Source organism: Dasypus novemcinctus, chromosome X (genome assembly GCF_030445035.2).
Source record: "Dasypus novemcinctus isolate mDasNov1 chromosome X, mDasNov1.1.hap2, whole genome shotgun sequence".
Lineage (NCBI taxonomy): Eukaryota > Metazoa > Chordata > Mammalia > Cingulata > Dasypodidae > Dasypus > Dasypus novemcinctus.
In genome coordinates, this window is record NC_080704.1 from 46,716,587 (window position 1) to 46,733,395 (window position 16,809).

Below are 16,809 nucleotides of genomic sequence, written 5' to 3' on the forward strand. Positions count from 1 at the left end.
CCACTCCCACATGTTCTTTTGGTTAAGGAGTCACAAGGCCTGCCCAGATACAGGGTAGGGAAAATAGAGTGCACCTCTTGACAAGGAGAGGAACAAAGAATTGGCAGCCATCTTTTTTTTTTTTTTTAAGATTTATTTTTTATTTATTTCTCTCCCCTTCCCCACCCCCCTGCCCCAGTTGTCTGCTCTCTGTGTCCATTTGCTGCATGTGTTCTTTTTTGTCTGCTTCTGTTGTCAGAGGCACAGGAATCTGTGTTTCTTTTTGTTGCGTCATCTTGTGTATGATGCCATTCCTGGGCAGGCTGCTTTTCTTTTGCGCTGGGCGGCTCTCCTTACAGGGCACACTCCTTGCACGTGGGGTTCCCCTACGCGGGGGACACCCCTGTGTGGCAGGGCACTCCTCGCGCACATCAGCACTGCGCGTGGGCCAGCTCCACCATGGGTCAAGGAGGCCCGGGGTTTGAACCACAGACCTCCCATGTGGTAGACGGACGCCCTATCCACTGGGCCAAGTCTGCTTCCCTGGTAGCCATCTTTAATCCACTACATTAAGTATCTTTGTTTCCCTAGTATTTAGTCCATAGACAAAGATAGAGATGGAGATAGAGTTATTAAAGAAACAAACCAAAAATCACTCAGTATATATCTTTGGAAGTTGCTTGCTATGAGTTCTTCCTGCTGGTCAGCTGACTAAGGGAAGGGGGAGGGGAGTCCTTGGCCAGTCCCCCACCCCAGAGGCTTAGCAGTAACCAATGGTAGGAGAAACCAGGCAGGACTGAGTCTTCAGAATCACTTTGGCCTGAGTTGGTGGTTCTCAAAAATAATTTATGAGACCAAATTAGGTCATCTATTTTTAATTATTGTGGTTATTAATTTGACAAATTGTAACTCAATACTATACTCACATGCAATAATTCTTGAGGCTTGAGGAAATGCTCATGTTCTCTTCCAAGCCAATGTTTCCTCAATTCTTTTGGTTTAAGGCAGAACAGCTTTCCACATATTTCCTTCTCTAACTTATTCCCTTAACCAAAAATTGCTGACTCTCTGAAACTGTGCAGGGAGGCTTTTCTTTTTTTTTAATGTACATTGTACAAATACAAAGAATACTATTTGGGGGCAAGAAACATTTCCTAGAGATAAAAAATGCAAAGTCAGTGGCAAACTGGGACAATGTGAGTTTTTACATAAAGGCAGAACTGTGCTTCTAACTGGACCATTTACAGTAAACAAATGATTGATAAAGACATCCAGTAGCCTCTATAAACAAGGAAGTAGAGAACTCAGCCCTGCTGAACACAGTGTTTATTTTCCACTGAAAGAGGATGTAAACTGCTAATCACAAGCATGCACAGTTTAATTTTCGCTTAACAAGACTCCTTCCTGGTTTCCTATCTAAAAGGAGGAGGAAGAGAAGGAGGAAGAAGAGGAGGAGGAGAAGGAGAAAAGGAGGAAAAGGCAATCACATTTGCTCATTAAATTTCTTTGTATAGAATCCTTATGTGCTATTAATTTTAAGAGGTTATCAAAAACAGAAAAAGGTCTTTTAAAAAAAGTTTAGTTGAGGCAGGTTAGTATAGGGAAAAGGAAGACTTGGGTCACAGCTGAAGCCCGGCAGACAACATGGCTGGCAAACCACATGAGTGTGAGACCCAGCCCAAAACCTCCTGAGGGATCCCACAAGGCCCTGGCCATGAGAATCCCATTTGGAATGAGAATCCTGTTCAGGGTCAAGAAAAAGCCCTGGATACCCTCAAAAGGCCTCACCATTGTCTCCCTGGGAACTGACAGATGGGGCAACTAATCAGAACATCAAACAGCTGGGTCTCCTCCCCCAACATTATGGAGGGGGAAGAGGAAAGACTTTAAAAAGGCCTGACCTGAGTTCCCACACCCACGTCTTATTCTGCAGCATGCCTTCAGTCCATGCTCGGACTGTGTACTCTTCTTGCTTTCTTGTTTCTTAATAAACTCTTTTCTCCCTTGCCTACCCTATGGCATGTCCTTAAATTATTTTATGTAACATAAGCCAAGAACCGAGAAGCCCAGAACCTAGAGCCTTCCACTAACAAAGATGTGCCTAAGCTTGGATTCATTTTGCTGTTGAGAAAATCCTGGCTGACAGCTATGATACCAATGCAAAGAGAAGGGAAGAAACACTAGGTCTTTAACCATGACCTCTAGATTATGTGAGAAGCATCTTAAATTCTATCACGTGGTGGTAAAGCAAATATTGTCGTGGGCAAAGGGGGATGGAATGGCGACATTTTCCTGGCACTTTCTGAAATTCTGAGCATCTACAGTCAGAGCATATAGAGAGGCCCTGGCTTATCACAGGGTGATGAAAGAGGTTGAAAGCATTTTCTTAGAGATAAACTGTCCTTATCTAGACCAAGTCCCTTACCCACATATTTGAGAAGATTTCTGACTTGTTTTAGACTCTTCCTGATTTTTTGAGATGCTTCCTGATATGTTTGAAATTCATTCTGATATTCTTGAGACTATTACTGTTTGAGGCCCATCTTAAAATGTTTGAGAATGTTCCTGAAGTATTTGAGACTCTACCTATGTCTTTGAGATCCTTACTAAAATAGAAAAACCTTCCTGGCTATCTTCAAATACTTCCTAAGTCTTTGGGGGATCCTTCCTGATATATCTGAGACCCTTCCTGATTGTTTGAGACTCACCCTGATGACTTTGAGACCCCTCTTAACTTGTTTAATAGCCTTTCTGACTGTATAAAACCCGTTCTAAGGAAATTGATCTAAGGCTTGCCTCTAGTCTCCTTGCTAGCCAACCACGCAATAACCCCTTTCTTTTCTTGAAATACTGGTGACTCGGTATTGGCTTCTGTGTGCATCAGGCAAAGGGACCCTCTTGGTGCTTCCACGTGGGCTCCAATTGCCAGATGACCCAGAGTTACATGTGGGTCATTGCCGACCGCCAGCACCTGTTTGAGATGGGCCACAGGTCTGATCATGACATAGGCTTCTTGGATATGACAGGGAGCTTCCCTGGAGTGGAGGGCATGAAGACCAAGTTTGAGGAGTTGGCAAGAGTGATCAATGCTGCCCTAGCTCAAGACTTCCCTGAGAAGAGCAGCATCAAGTTCATCATGGGGCCTGGTTGCTATACGCCGAATCCATCTGCACAGCTGCCATGAATATAATTTCCAAGAAGTCCATGCTGGAGCCCTGGACCTTCTGGAGATAGCATCTTAAACCCAAAACCTGCCAGGCTGGAAGTCTTTCAGATGCCATGATTTCCACCCTCAAGAAAATACTGGAGGTCCTAAGGGAGTACCCATCTATCCCACAAAGTTGTCCCATTGTCCCTCTACCAGCTTTCCTCAGCTGGCCCAGCAAGAGTATCCACAGCCCAAGCCATGCTGCTCCAGGCTTCTCTGGCTTCCTGTACTCAGTCACTCTAAACCTCCCCCTGATATCAGATCACCCTGTGGTGCTGGGTTTTTCTTTTTTTCTACTTTAATGATGATTTTTTATTTGACCCATTATATCTAAAACATTATCATTTAAACATGCAATTAATATAAAAATCATCAGTGAGATAGTTTATATTCTTTTTTGCATACTAAGTTTTTGAAACATATTTCCCCAGTTTTTAAAAATCAAGATGATATTCACATAACATTAAATTGTCCATTTTAAAACATACAATTCAGTGGCACTGAGAGCTTTCTTAATGTTGTATACCACCAACTCTCTTTAGTTTCAAAACTTTTTCATCGCCCTAGAACACCCCTGTTTTAGTTTCCTAGGCTGCTCAAACAAAGATCATGCAAATAGGTGGTTTAAACAATGGGAATTTAATGGCTAACAGTTTTGAGGCTAACACAGAAGGCCAAATCGAGGTATCATCAAAGAGATCCTTTCTCCCTGGAGACTGTGGCATTCTGGGGCTGCCTGCCAGTGATCCTTTCTCCTTGGCTGGTCACATGGCAAGGCTCATGAGGCATCTCCAGGTCTCTCCCTTCTTTTCTGGTTTCCACTGATAGTCAGCTTCTGACTGCTCCCTGTAGCTTTCTCTCTGAGTTTGAGTCCACTTATAAAGGACTCCAGTTACAGGATTAAGACTCATCCTAGGCCACACCATAACAGAAGTAACTCATTGGAAGGTCCTATTTACAATGGTGCACACCCACAACTATGGATTAAGTTTAAGAGCATGTTTTTCTGGGGTATATACAGTTTCAAACCACCACAACTCCATAACAATTAATCATACCCTATTTCCCCCTTCCCCCATACTCTGGCAACCATTAATCTGCTTCCCATCTCTATGGATTTGTCATTTCTGAATATTTCAAATAAAAGCAATCATATAGGAAACGGATGTGGCTCAAGTCGATGGGCACCTCCCTCCCACATAGGAGGTCCTGGGTTCAGTTCCTGGAGCCTCCTAAAAAGAAGACGAGCACACAATGAACAGACACAGAGAGCAGATGGTGAATGCAGACAATGGGAGCGGGGGGTAAAATAAATAAATTAAATAAATCTAAAAAAAAAAAAAAAGAATCATATAACAAAAAAACACATCACCAACAAAAATCCCTTCCTTAAGTGTTTGAGACCCTTCCTGAATTGAGATGTTGATTGACAAGTTTGTGGCTGATTCTGACTTGTTTGAGACTCTTCCTGACTGTTTGAGACTTCTTATCAGGTAGAGACACTACCTGACATAAGATCTTACCCAAGTTGTGTCAGAACCTTCTTCATGTATTTGATATTCTTTTTTTCTTCAAACCATTTCTGATGTATTTAAGAACCTTTGTTATGTATTAAGACTCTTATTGGAGCTGGCCCATGCGCAATGCTGATGCGCACAAGGAGTGCCGTGCCACACAGCAGTGTCCCCTTCGTAGGAGAGCCTCACGTGCAAGGAGTGTACCCTGCAAGGAGAGCCGCCCTGCGCAAAAAAAAAAATAATAAAATCGCAGCTTGCCCAGGAGTGGCACCACACACAGGGAGAGCTGACACAGCAAGATGACACAATAAAAAGAGACACATATTCCCGGGGCTGCTGACAAGAATGCAAGTGGACATAGAACAACACACAGCAAATGAACACAGAGAGCAGACAACAGGGTGGAGGGGGAAAGGGAGAAGAAAAAAAAAGACTCTTATTGACATGGCAGACACCCTTAATTACATTTTTGAAAACTTCCTGACATGTTTGAGACCTTTCCCGACATAGTCAAGACTCTTTATTTCTGTTTGAGACTCTTACTGACATGTATAAAGAACTTCTTTTCTACCTTGGAACCCATCCAACTTGTTTGAGTGGATTCTTTTTTTCCAGGAAAGAAAGACCACAAAACAAGTCTCAAATTAAAAAATATTGAAATCATACAATGCATCCAACCCAATAGAATGGATCTAAACAGCAATCAATAAGGAGAACTGGAAAATTCACAAATACATGGAAACCAAACAACACACACTCAAACAACCAATGGGTCAAAGATAAAATCACAAGGGACACCAGGAAACATCCTGAGACAAATGAAAATGAAACACAACATACCAAAATCCAGGTGATTCAGCAAAGACTGAGCTGAGAGGGAAACTACAGATCTAAATGCTTACATCAAAAAAGGAAGTTTCCAAATAAGAGATCCAGTCTCAGAACTGGAGGATCTAGAAAAAGAAGAGCAAACTAAACCCATACCTCATATAGGTGTTGCTAGAAAGGGATTTTGCAGACATAATACAAGTCCATAATCAAATGACTAAATAAGAGAGATTATCCTGGTACAACAGCTTTGGCCCATGTCCATAGAGTTCTATCCTGCTCGGGCTTTTCCCTTCTCATCATGCATGGACAACAGCTTCAGCCTGTGCCCAGGCATCCAGCCTGCCCACAATCTTCCCTTTCCAACCGCCTGCCCTGTGGACTTTGGACTTACTTAGCAAGCCCCTACAATTGCATAACCTAATTTGTTGTACAAAAATCTTTTCATGTATATCTCCTATTTGTTCTGCTTCTCTGGCCAAACCTTGCCAGATACAATGATCTTAGGATAACACAATTGTTTTCTTTACCAAGTAATTATAGCATGCAAAAAAAACTTCATAAATTAAAAGGTCTTCCCTATTAGAGGACACAAGACTGTTTAGACTGAATCATTTTGTATGGAAGATTGTCTCTGCAGCTCACAATAGGGCTCAATTTTTTTTTTAAGTTTTTTTTAAAAATTTCTCTCTCCTTCCCCCCCCTCCCACCCCAGTTGTCTGTTCTCTGTGTCCATTTGCTGCATGTTCTTCTTCTTTGTCAGCTTCTGTTGTTGTCAGCGGCATGGGAATCTGTGTTTCTTTTTGTTGCATCATCTTGCTGTGTCAGCTCTCCATGTGTGCGGTGCCATTCCTGGGCAGGCTGCACTTTCTTTCGGACTGGGCGGCTCTCCTTACGGGGTGCACTCCTTGCGCGTGGGGCTCCCCTATGCAGGGGACACCCCTGCGTGGCAGGGCACTCCTTGAGCGCATCAGCACTGCACATGGGCCAGCTCCACACAGGTCAAGGAGGCCCGGGGCTTGAACCGCGGACCTCCCATGTGGTAGACGGACGCCCTAACCACTGGGCCAAAGTCTGCTTCCCTAGGGCTCAATGTTGATGACTCATACTCTATAGTACTAATTTTTAATATTAAATTATTTTATTTTTAGTACTATCTATATTTGTATTAATACACATTCTCACTGAATATTTAAAATGTACCTTTGTGCTCTTTAACAGAAAAAAAATTTTTTTTAAAACAGCCAGGCCTCACCTATCATGTTCTAAAAGTTTGTCCACTAAGTTCTTAAAGGAACACAATTTGGTATGTACAAAAACACTGATTACTTTTTTCTGGTGAGCTCACCAAGCTAAATTTCTACGTGTGACTAAGCGAAAATATTTGAGTAACACGAAATTTACAGGGTTCAGAATTGAATCTCATTCCTTAATTCTTGAGAGGCTTAACACACCCACTAACCAATGTTAAACCCCTCAATAGTTAAAAAAAAAATCATGGCATTCATTTAGGAAATCTGGCTTCTAATCTTAGCTGGCTCACAAAATGGCTATGTAATGATGGGGAATTCACTTAACTTTTCTGAGTCTACTTCTTTATTCAACAACTAATAAATAGTTATTAAATAACTACAAGAAGCCAAGCACTTGGCTAAACATTAGAGCTATAACAATGAACATGACAAAGATAGTTCCTGCCTTCAGAGGCTTGACATCTACAAAGGTGAAGAGCTTGGGTGGAACCCCATTAAATCCTCAGTCCCAGCATTACCAGTTTTTTATTTTAATGGGATTATTTTTAGATTGCTTGACCTGAAGTCAACATAACAAAGATTTCCAAATGACCTCAACAAAGTTGTGAAGTGTTAAAGATTTCCCATGTGAATCCTGGTAAAATATTTATTTATTTATTTATTTATTTTGAGGTATGGGGACCAGGAATTGAACACTGGACCTTGTAGGTGGGAGGTCAATGCTCAATCACTGAGCCACATTGGCTCCCTTGAGTTGGTTTTTTCATTTTTTCACTTGTTTTTGTTTTAGGAGTCACCAGGAACCAAACCCGGGACCTCCCATGTGAGAGGTGGGTGCTCAACTGCTTGAGCCACATCCACTCCTTAAAATAATTTTAAAAATCAGAAATAGGTTTTATATGTTTCTTCAGAAAATGATTCAACTATAGAATAGAATTAAGAATTTTTTTGTTGCGATTCTGTTTATTACAACTTTTATAATTCTGAAGAGATTCTACTTTCTGAAGTTTTTCATGCATCCAGGTATTTTGAATGATGTCTGATGTGATCAGTAACAAAGGTTGCAATGAAGTAGAAGCTGTGATCCTAACTCTCTTGCGAACTAAAAACAACAGGAATTTCCTTTTCTGTACAGGCAGCTATGACGTTCAGAAAGTAACGTCCATCTGAAAGGAATTGGTCATTTTTTTCCTTGATCAATTAGTGTGTCCAGCTGAGACCCTGGATAAGCCTTCACAAGATGGGTAGCATCACACGCCTTCCATTTATATTCATCCGATCCCAAATATCCACTAAAGGTTTTTTTGCCCCAAGGACAGAGTATCCAGTTGCAAATTAGAGCGAATGCCAAGGCACAAATCAGAGCCCCATGGTGTCCCATGGAAGGGCCAAAACCAGACATCCTTTGGGGTGCCACTGGGAAATTGCATTTATGAGTTGGGGAAGCTCCTCTGTTACCTAAGAGTACATTCTCTAGTTAGTTTTACAAGGATCTTCAGTTGCATCAACATAAAACACAACACCAGTGCCAAAGTTCCAGCTCTCATCTTCTGCTTTAATATTGCAACCACAAGGGCTGGAGCAACAGCCATAAGACCATGTTCTGAGGCAGCTTGATGATAACCAAATTTGGATATAAAATTTTGTTCTGTGCAAGTTATTTCAGGCAGACAGTATAGTGTGGGGCATTTTCCAGTTTCTGCCTTTGGTGGTAAGTACACAGCAAATTTCATTTTGCAGTTCGGCTCAACACTGTCATATTCAAACACTTTCTGCAACTCTCCAAAGCACTTGTTACTAGAAATCATTTTTCTCCTTTTAATCAAGATCAATCTCATTAATTTCTAGAGAACTAGGTCCTGAAAAACTGTCCAATTGCTGCTTGCTTTTTCATCTGCACAAAGGGTAGAGAATCCTCAGGGGGGCGGTGGGATGGAAGAAATGTGAGTGGATTCTTGATGTATTTGAGACCCTTCTCTGTTTGCCACATTTTCTGACATGCCAGAGGCCTTTTCTGATGTATTTTAGAGAGAGACCCTTCGTGAAAGGTTTGAAACCCTTACTGACTTATGTGAGAATCCTCATGATGTAATTTGAGAAATTTCCTGACCTATTTAAGGCTATTCCTGACATGCTTCAGACCCTTTATGCCTTGTTTGATACTATTCCTGACGTATATGAAACCTTTTGTGACTTACTTGAGACCCTTCTTCCCAACTTTTTTGAGACCCTTTCTTACATGTTTGAGACTCTCTCAGGTATATTTGAGACACTTCCTCTCTGTTTGAGACCCACCATGATTTATTTATAACTCTTCCTTATACTTTGAGAGCCTTCCTGATTTGTTTGAGATGTTCCCTCACATATCTGAGACACTTCCTGACTGTTTGAGACTCCACCCAAGGACTTTGAGATCCTTCCTGACTTGCGTGACACCATTTCTGACTGTGTAACACCATTCCTGAGATTTTTTAGTCTCCTCATGAAATATATTAGATTCTCCTGTCCATTTGAGATAAGTTATGACTTATTATAACTCTGCCGAATGAATGTGAGATCCTTCCTGATACGTTTGAGACCCTTCTTGACTTATTTGCAACCTTTCCTGGTTGAGATCATTTCTAACATGCTTGAGACTCTATCTGATGTGTTGATAGACACGTCTCAACAGGTTTGAGAACTTTCCTATTTGAGACTTATGTTGAACTCTTCCTGATGTTTTCAATTTCTCCTGATATTTTGAGGCCCATCCTGATGTGTCTGAGTCTTTTCTTAATGTATTTGACACACTCCCTGACTGTTTGAGCCACTTTTTTCCATGCTTGAAACACTTCATGAGTTGTTTGAGCCCCTAACTGATGCATTTGAACAATTCTTGCATGGTTAAAACGTTTTCTGGTGTATTTGAGACACTTCCTGTTTTTTTTTTAGGACTCTTCCAAAGCATACTGAGAAACTTCTTGATATATTTGAAACCCTTCCTTGTTGTATTTGAAATCTCATCCTGACTTGTTTGACACTCTTTCTGATACATTCAAGACTCTTTATATTTGAGGTCCTTCCAGGTGTATTTTAAACTCTGCCTGAGGAATTTGAGACCCATCCTGACAAATCTGAGACCCTCCCTTACTTGTTAGAAACTCTCTCTGATTGTTTGAGATTCTTCCTGATGTATTTAAAAACCCTTTCTGATGTGTTTGAAACTCTTCCTGAGTTGTTTGAGACCATTCATTACTACATTATTCAAGACTCTTCTGCTCTGAGACCCTTACTGATGTATTTAAAATTCTTCCTGACTACATTCAGATATTTAATGACTTTTAGGGGGAAACTTCCTGATGTATTTGAGAAACTTCCTGTTTATTTGAGAAATTCTTTTACAAGTTTGAGACCCTACCTGACATTTTTGAGATGCTTCATGACTGTTTGAGACTCTTCCTGATGACTTTGGAACCCCTCTTGACTTGTTTCACAGCCTTTCTGATTCTTTGAAACCCAGACATGTTTGAGATCCTTTTTGACTAATTGAAACCCTTTTGAAGTACCTGAGAACTTTTTTAAATTGTATTTGAGTCTATATCTGACTTGTTTGAAACCTTTCCTCACATATATGAAACTGTACCTCAATTTGAGACCCTTTCTGATGTATTTAAAGTTCTTTCTGACTGTTTGAGACCAGCCTGACTTGTTTGAAACTATTTCTGATAAATTTAAGACCCCTCTGTGGCAATTCGATATTATTTTATGAATTCCAAAAAAAGAAAGATTATGGTTTTAAACTAATCTATTCCTGTGGGTGTGATACTCTTTGATTGCATTAAATCTGGTTGAGGGCCCTTTGATTAGATTACTTGATAAGATTGATTTACGGCTTTTGATTGGACTAAGTTAGGGAGGCATGACTCAGGTTGAGTCTCCACCCTTTTTCTGGGTCTGATAAGAACAGAGAGAGAGACATAGAGACAGAGAGACAGGAAAAGGAAGCCACCATTTTTAAACCTTCCTTGTGTAGCAGTTTGATATGGTTATGAATTCCAAAAATAGATATTGGATTATGTTTGTAATCTGATCTGTACCTGGGCCTGATTGAGTTATGATTAGGGCTTTGATTGGGCCACATTATTAGGGCACTGAGTCCCTGCCCCTTGGTGGGTGGGGACTTAGATAAAAGGTATCTCAAAGGACAGAGGTGAGGGTTTTTGATGTTGGAGTTTGATGCTGAAGCCTTAAGCTGGAGCCCCAGGAAGTAAACTCAGAGAGGAAAGAGAAGCAAGCCCCAGGAAGGAAGGAAACTTGAGCCCAGAGACAAGCAAGACCCTGGAAGGGAGGAACCCAGGAAGCCGGAACCTTTGCAGGCGTTGGCAGCCATCTTGCTCCAACACATGAAAATAGACTTTGGTGAGGGAAGTAATTTATGCCTTATGGCCTGGTATCTGTAAGCTCCTACCCCAAATAAATATCCTTTATAAAATCCAACCAATTTCTGGTATTTTGCATCAGAACCCCTTTGGCTGACTAATACACTTGTGAGAGAGGACTAGAGGATCACTTAAGCACAAAGCCCCCAGGAGGCTGGGCCCGTGGAGCAACTCAAGAGGAGATGGAGCCTAGTCATATGCCCAATAGCTTGCAGCAGAACTTGGGAAGAATGCAAAGCAGCCAAGACTGATGGAGGAGGCCCAGAAAGAGACAAACCCTATTCCTGGTTGCCCTCAGCTGAGCTCAAACCACGACAAAGATCGGTGTCCATCTTACTTCAACACATGACAGGTGACTTTGGTGAGAAAGTACCTCTGATGGTGCCACAATTTGGACTTTTCATGGCCTCAGGACTGTAAGCTTGTACCCCAAATAGACCTCCTTTATAAAAGCCAACCCATTTCTGGTACTTTGCATCGGCAGCCCTTTGGCAAACTAAAACACTCCCTAATAAGTTTGAAACTCTTCATGAATATAAGAGCCCCTTCCTGCCATCCATGAGAACCGTCCTTATTTGTCTGAAATCCTTACTGATGTATTTGAGCCATTTCTGTATGGTTGAGACCCTTTCTAATGCACTTGAAGCACTTCCTGCCTTATTTGAAACTCATTCTGACATATCGAAAGACTTCTTCATATATTTAAAACAGTTCTTAATGTATATGAGACTCGTCCTGACTTGTTTGGGACCTTTTTTTGATGTACTTGAGACTCTTCCAGTCTGAGAATTCTTCCAGACATATTTTATTTTATTTTATTTTTAAAGATTTATTTATTTATTTATTTCTCTCCCTCTCCCCCCGCCCTGGTTGTCTGTTCTCTGTGTCTATTTACTGCTGCTTCTTCTTTGCCCACTTCTGTTGTTGTCAGCAGCACGGGAATCTGTGTTTCTTTTTGTTGCGTCGTCTTGCTGTGTCAGCTCTCCTTGTGTGTGGCGCCATTCCTGGGCAGGCTGCACTTTCTTTCGCGCTGGGCAGCTCTCCTTACGGGGCACATTCCTTGCATGTGGGGCTCCTCTACACGGGGACACCCCTGCATGGCAGGGCACTCCTTGCGCACATCAGCACTGTGCATGGGCCAGCTCCACACAGGTCAAGGACGCCCGGGGTTTGAACCCCGGACCTCCTATGTGGTAGAAGGATGCCCTAACCACTGGGCCAAGTCTGGTTCCTGAGACATTTTAAACTCTAACAAATTTGAGACTCCTCCTGACTAGTTTGAGACATTCTTCCTGATGTATTTGGAGCCCTTTCAGACTCTCTTGCAACTCTTTCTGATATATATGAGACACTTCCTGGCATATTGATACCCCTTCTAATGTATTTGAGACTATTCCTGTCTAAGATCCTTAGAGACATATTTTAAACTCTGCCTAAGGAATTTGAGATCCCTCCCAACAAATTTGAGATCCTTCCTGTCCAGTTTAGGACTCTGAAAGATTTTTCAAATCTCTTTCATATGTACTTTAAACCTTTCCTGACTCCTTTGCAGCTCTTCCTGACTTGTGGATCTGTCTGAGATGGTTCCTGTTATGTTTGCTACTCTTCCTTACCTATTGAGATCCTGATATATTTGACCATTCCTGACTTCTTGAGACTGTTTGTGACATATTTTTGACTCTTCCTGTCTCTGAGACCATTCCTGAGGGATTTGAGAACCTCCCTTACCTACATATGACTCTTTCTGACTTGCTTGAGCCCCATCCCAATTTGAGGCCCTTTCGGACATGTTTGAGACTGTCTAAGATGTATGAAACACTTTCAACTATTTGAAACACATTACTAAATTATTTATAGTTCATCTTCTTTACTTGAGAAGCTTCCTGATTGGTTTGAGATATTTCCTGATGTAGTTGAGGTGCTTCTCTCTTCTAGACAGTTCCTGAGAAATTTGAGATACCTTGAGACTCTTTTTTCTTAGGTATTTGAAAACTTTCTTGACATATTTCAGAAACTTCCTGACATATTTAAATCTCTTCCTGACATATTTGAGACCATTCCTAACAGGAGTTGTACTTTTCCTGATGAGTTTCAGAATCTTACAGATGTATCTGAGACATTGCCTGACTCTTTGAGGCCATTCTTGACATATTTCAAACACTTCCTGTTTCTTTTTTTTTTTTTTTTAAGATTTATTTATTTCTCTCCCCTTCCCCCCTCCTGCCCCAGTTGTCTGTTCTCTGTGTCCATTTTGCTGCATGTTCTTCTTTGTCCACTTCTGTTGTTGTCAGCGACACGGGAATCTGTGTTTCTTTTTGTTGCATCATCTTGTTGTGTCAGCTTTCCCTGTGTGTGGCGCCATTCCTGGGCAGGCCGCACTTTCTTTTGTGCTGGGCGGCCCTCCTTACGGGGTGCACTCTTCACACGTGGGACTCCCCTACGCAGGGGTGCTGCATGGCACAACACTCCTTGCGTGCATCAGCACTGTACATGGGCCAGTTCCACATGGGTCAAGGAGGCCTGGGATTTGAACCGCAGACCTCCCATGTGGTAGACAGATGCCCTATCTACTGGGCCAAGTCCGCTTCCCACTTCCTGTTTCTTTGAGACAATTCCTGATAGATTTGAGAAAATTTCTGAGCAATTTAAGGTTCTTCCTGACATGTTTAAGTCTCTTCATGACTTCTTTGAGATTTTCCATGATGTATATGAGACCTTTTATGAATTGCCTGAGTTCCTTCCCTGAAGCGTTTGAGACCCTTCCTGAAATATTTGGGGTATTTGAGGCATTTCCATTTATTTGAGACACATTACTTATTCATAGTTCATTCTCACTACTTGAGAACCTTCCTGATGTAACTGAGGCACGTCCTTTCTCTTCTAGGCAGTTCTTGTCATGTTTGAGACTCCTTATGACTTTATTTTAGAACCTCTCTGACCTAACTAAATCTCTTCCTAACATGTTTGAGATCATTCCTGACATGTTTTTTACTCTTCCTGATGTATATGAGAATCTTCCTTACATGTTTGAGACCCTCCCTGACTCTGAGATGATTATTGATGTGGTGACATTCTCAGTTGTATCCAAGATACTTCCTTTTGTTTGAGATCCTTACTGAATTTTTTTTAAAGATTTGTTTATTTATTTTCCCCCTTTCCCCTCCTCCTGCCCTGATGTTTTTTTGCTGTCTGGGTTGTCTTTTCTTCTTATATTCTCTCCTCCAGGATTCACTGGGATTCGATCCTGGAGACCTCTGATGGGGAGAGAGGTTCCCTGTCAATTGTACCACCTCAGTTCCTGGTTTCTGCTGTGCTTCACCTTGACTCTCCCCTTGTCTCTCTTCTGATGCATCATCATCTTGCTGTGTGACTCACTTGCACAGGGCACTGGCTCACCATGCAGGCACTAGCTTGCCACGCAGGCATGCTTTCTCTTCTTCTTTTTCACTAGGAGGCCCCAGGGATGGAACCCAGGTCCTCCCATATGGTAGGCAGAAGCTCTATCACTTGAGCCACATCCGCTTCCCCTTACTGACTTATTTATAGCTCATACTTACTACTTTGAGAGTCTTTCTATCTTGTTTGAGCTACATCCTTATTTATTTGAGATCCTTCCTCTCTATTCTAAACAGTTGTTGAGAAGTTTGAGACACTTTCTATCATGTTTGAGAACCTTCCTAACATATTTGAAAAATTTCCTGACATATTTCAGAACCTCCTTGATCTAATTAAGACTCTTCTTGTCATGTTTATGTCCTTTATGACTTTCTGAAATATTAAAAACCTTTTTTGCTTGAATGAGACTCTGCCCCTTCTGACATGTTTGAGACCCTTCTGGATGTATTTGGGTCTCTTTCTCTCTGCTTCAGACCCTTACTGACTTATTTAAAGCTCTTTCTTACTACTTCGAAACCCTTCTAGGCTTGTTTAAGAGGATTCCTGAAGTATTTAAGACTCCTCATCTCTTTTTGCAACATTTCCTGACATAATTGAGTCCCTTCCCAATGTATTTGAAACCTTTTCTGAAAAGTTTGAGACCCTTCTGAAGAATGCATGTCTGTTTCTCTTTGTTTGAGGTAATTACTAACATATCTATAGCTCATCCTTACTAATTTTAGAACCTTCCAGATTTATTCAAGAAGCTTCCTAGTGTATTTGAGACGTGTCTTAGTTTCCCAGCTGCTACAACAAATACCATACAATGGGTTGGCTTAAAAATGGGAATTTATTGGCTCATGGTCTTGAGGTTAAAACCAAAAATAAATTTTTTTAAGGTACCAGAGCTGGGGATTGAAACTGAGACCTTGTATGTGGGAAGCTGGTGCTCAACTACTGAGCCACATTGGCTTTCCTGAGTTGGTTTTTTCATTTGTTTTGTTTTTTGTTTTGTTTTTGTTTTTTCAGGAGGCATCAGAAACCAAACCCATGTGGGAGGTGGGCACTCAACCACTTGCACCCCATCCACTCCTTAGAACCAAAATCGAGGTACCAGCAAAGCAATGCTTTCTCACCAAATATTGTGGCATTCTGGGGCTGGCTGCTGGCTATCCTTAGGTCCTTGGCTTTTATGTCAAATGGCAATGCACATGGGGTCACGTGTGATGTCTTCTCCTTTCTCCTCCAGGTTCCATTGACTGCTGGCTCCTTCCAGTGGCTTTCTCTATTTGCCTGAATTGCATTCTGCTTTTAAAGGACTCCAGTAATCTGGATTAAGTCCCAATCTGATTCAATTGACCACACCTTTACTAGTAATTCCATCTTCAAAAGTTCTATCTACTATGGGTTCACACCCACAGGAGTGGATTAAGAATATTTTTTTTTCCTTAGGGTACATAATTCAACTTACCACAAGACTCATCCTCTCTATTCTAGACAGTTCCTGAGAAATTTAAGACACCTCCTGTCATGTTTGAGACTCTGACATATTTGATAAGCTTCCTGGCCTATTTAAGAATGACCCTTATGTATTTAAATCTCTTCCTGACTGTTTGGGACTTTTTATGACTTTTCTGAGACTCTTTCTGACATATTAGAAATCTTTTCTGACTTGTTTGAGACTCTTCCTATCTTTTTGCTATACTTCCTAACATAACTGAATCCTTCCCTAACTTATTTGAAACCCTTCCTCACATGTCTGAGATCTTCTCAAAAGTAGTTGGGTCCCTATCTCTCTGAAACCGTTACTGAAATATTTAAAACTCTTCCTGACTACTTTGAGGACTTTCTTGACTTGTTTGAGGGGATTCCTTATGTAAATAAATATTTCTTTTATATTTTTTACACTTCCTGGCATATTTAAGGCACTTCCTGACATGGTTGGTGTACTTCCTGACATATTTATGAATCTTCTTGTTGTATTTAAGACACTTCTGGACAATTTGAAACCATTCTTGACTTGGTGACACTCTCTTGGTTTTATTTGAGATACTTCTTCTCTGTTTAAAACCCTTACAGGGAAACGGACTTGGCCCAGTGGTTAGGGCGTCTGTCTACCACATGGGAGGTCCGCGGTTCAAACCCCGGGCATCCTTGCTCCGTGTGGAGCTGGCCCATGCGCAGTGCTGATGCGCGCAAGGAGTGCCCTGCCATGCAGGAGTGTCCCCCTC

The 16,809-nt window shown here is 41.4% G+C and overlaps 1 pseudogene; it reads right to left on the reverse strand.

The window, feature by feature from the left end:
• Window positions 1–7,796: 7,796 nt before the first annotated feature.
• LOC101435521 (S-formylglutathione hydrolase pseudogene) lies at window positions 7,797–8,593 on the reverse strand (annotated as a pseudogene).
• Between the last annotated feature and the right edge of the window lie 8,216 nt (window positions 8,594–16,809).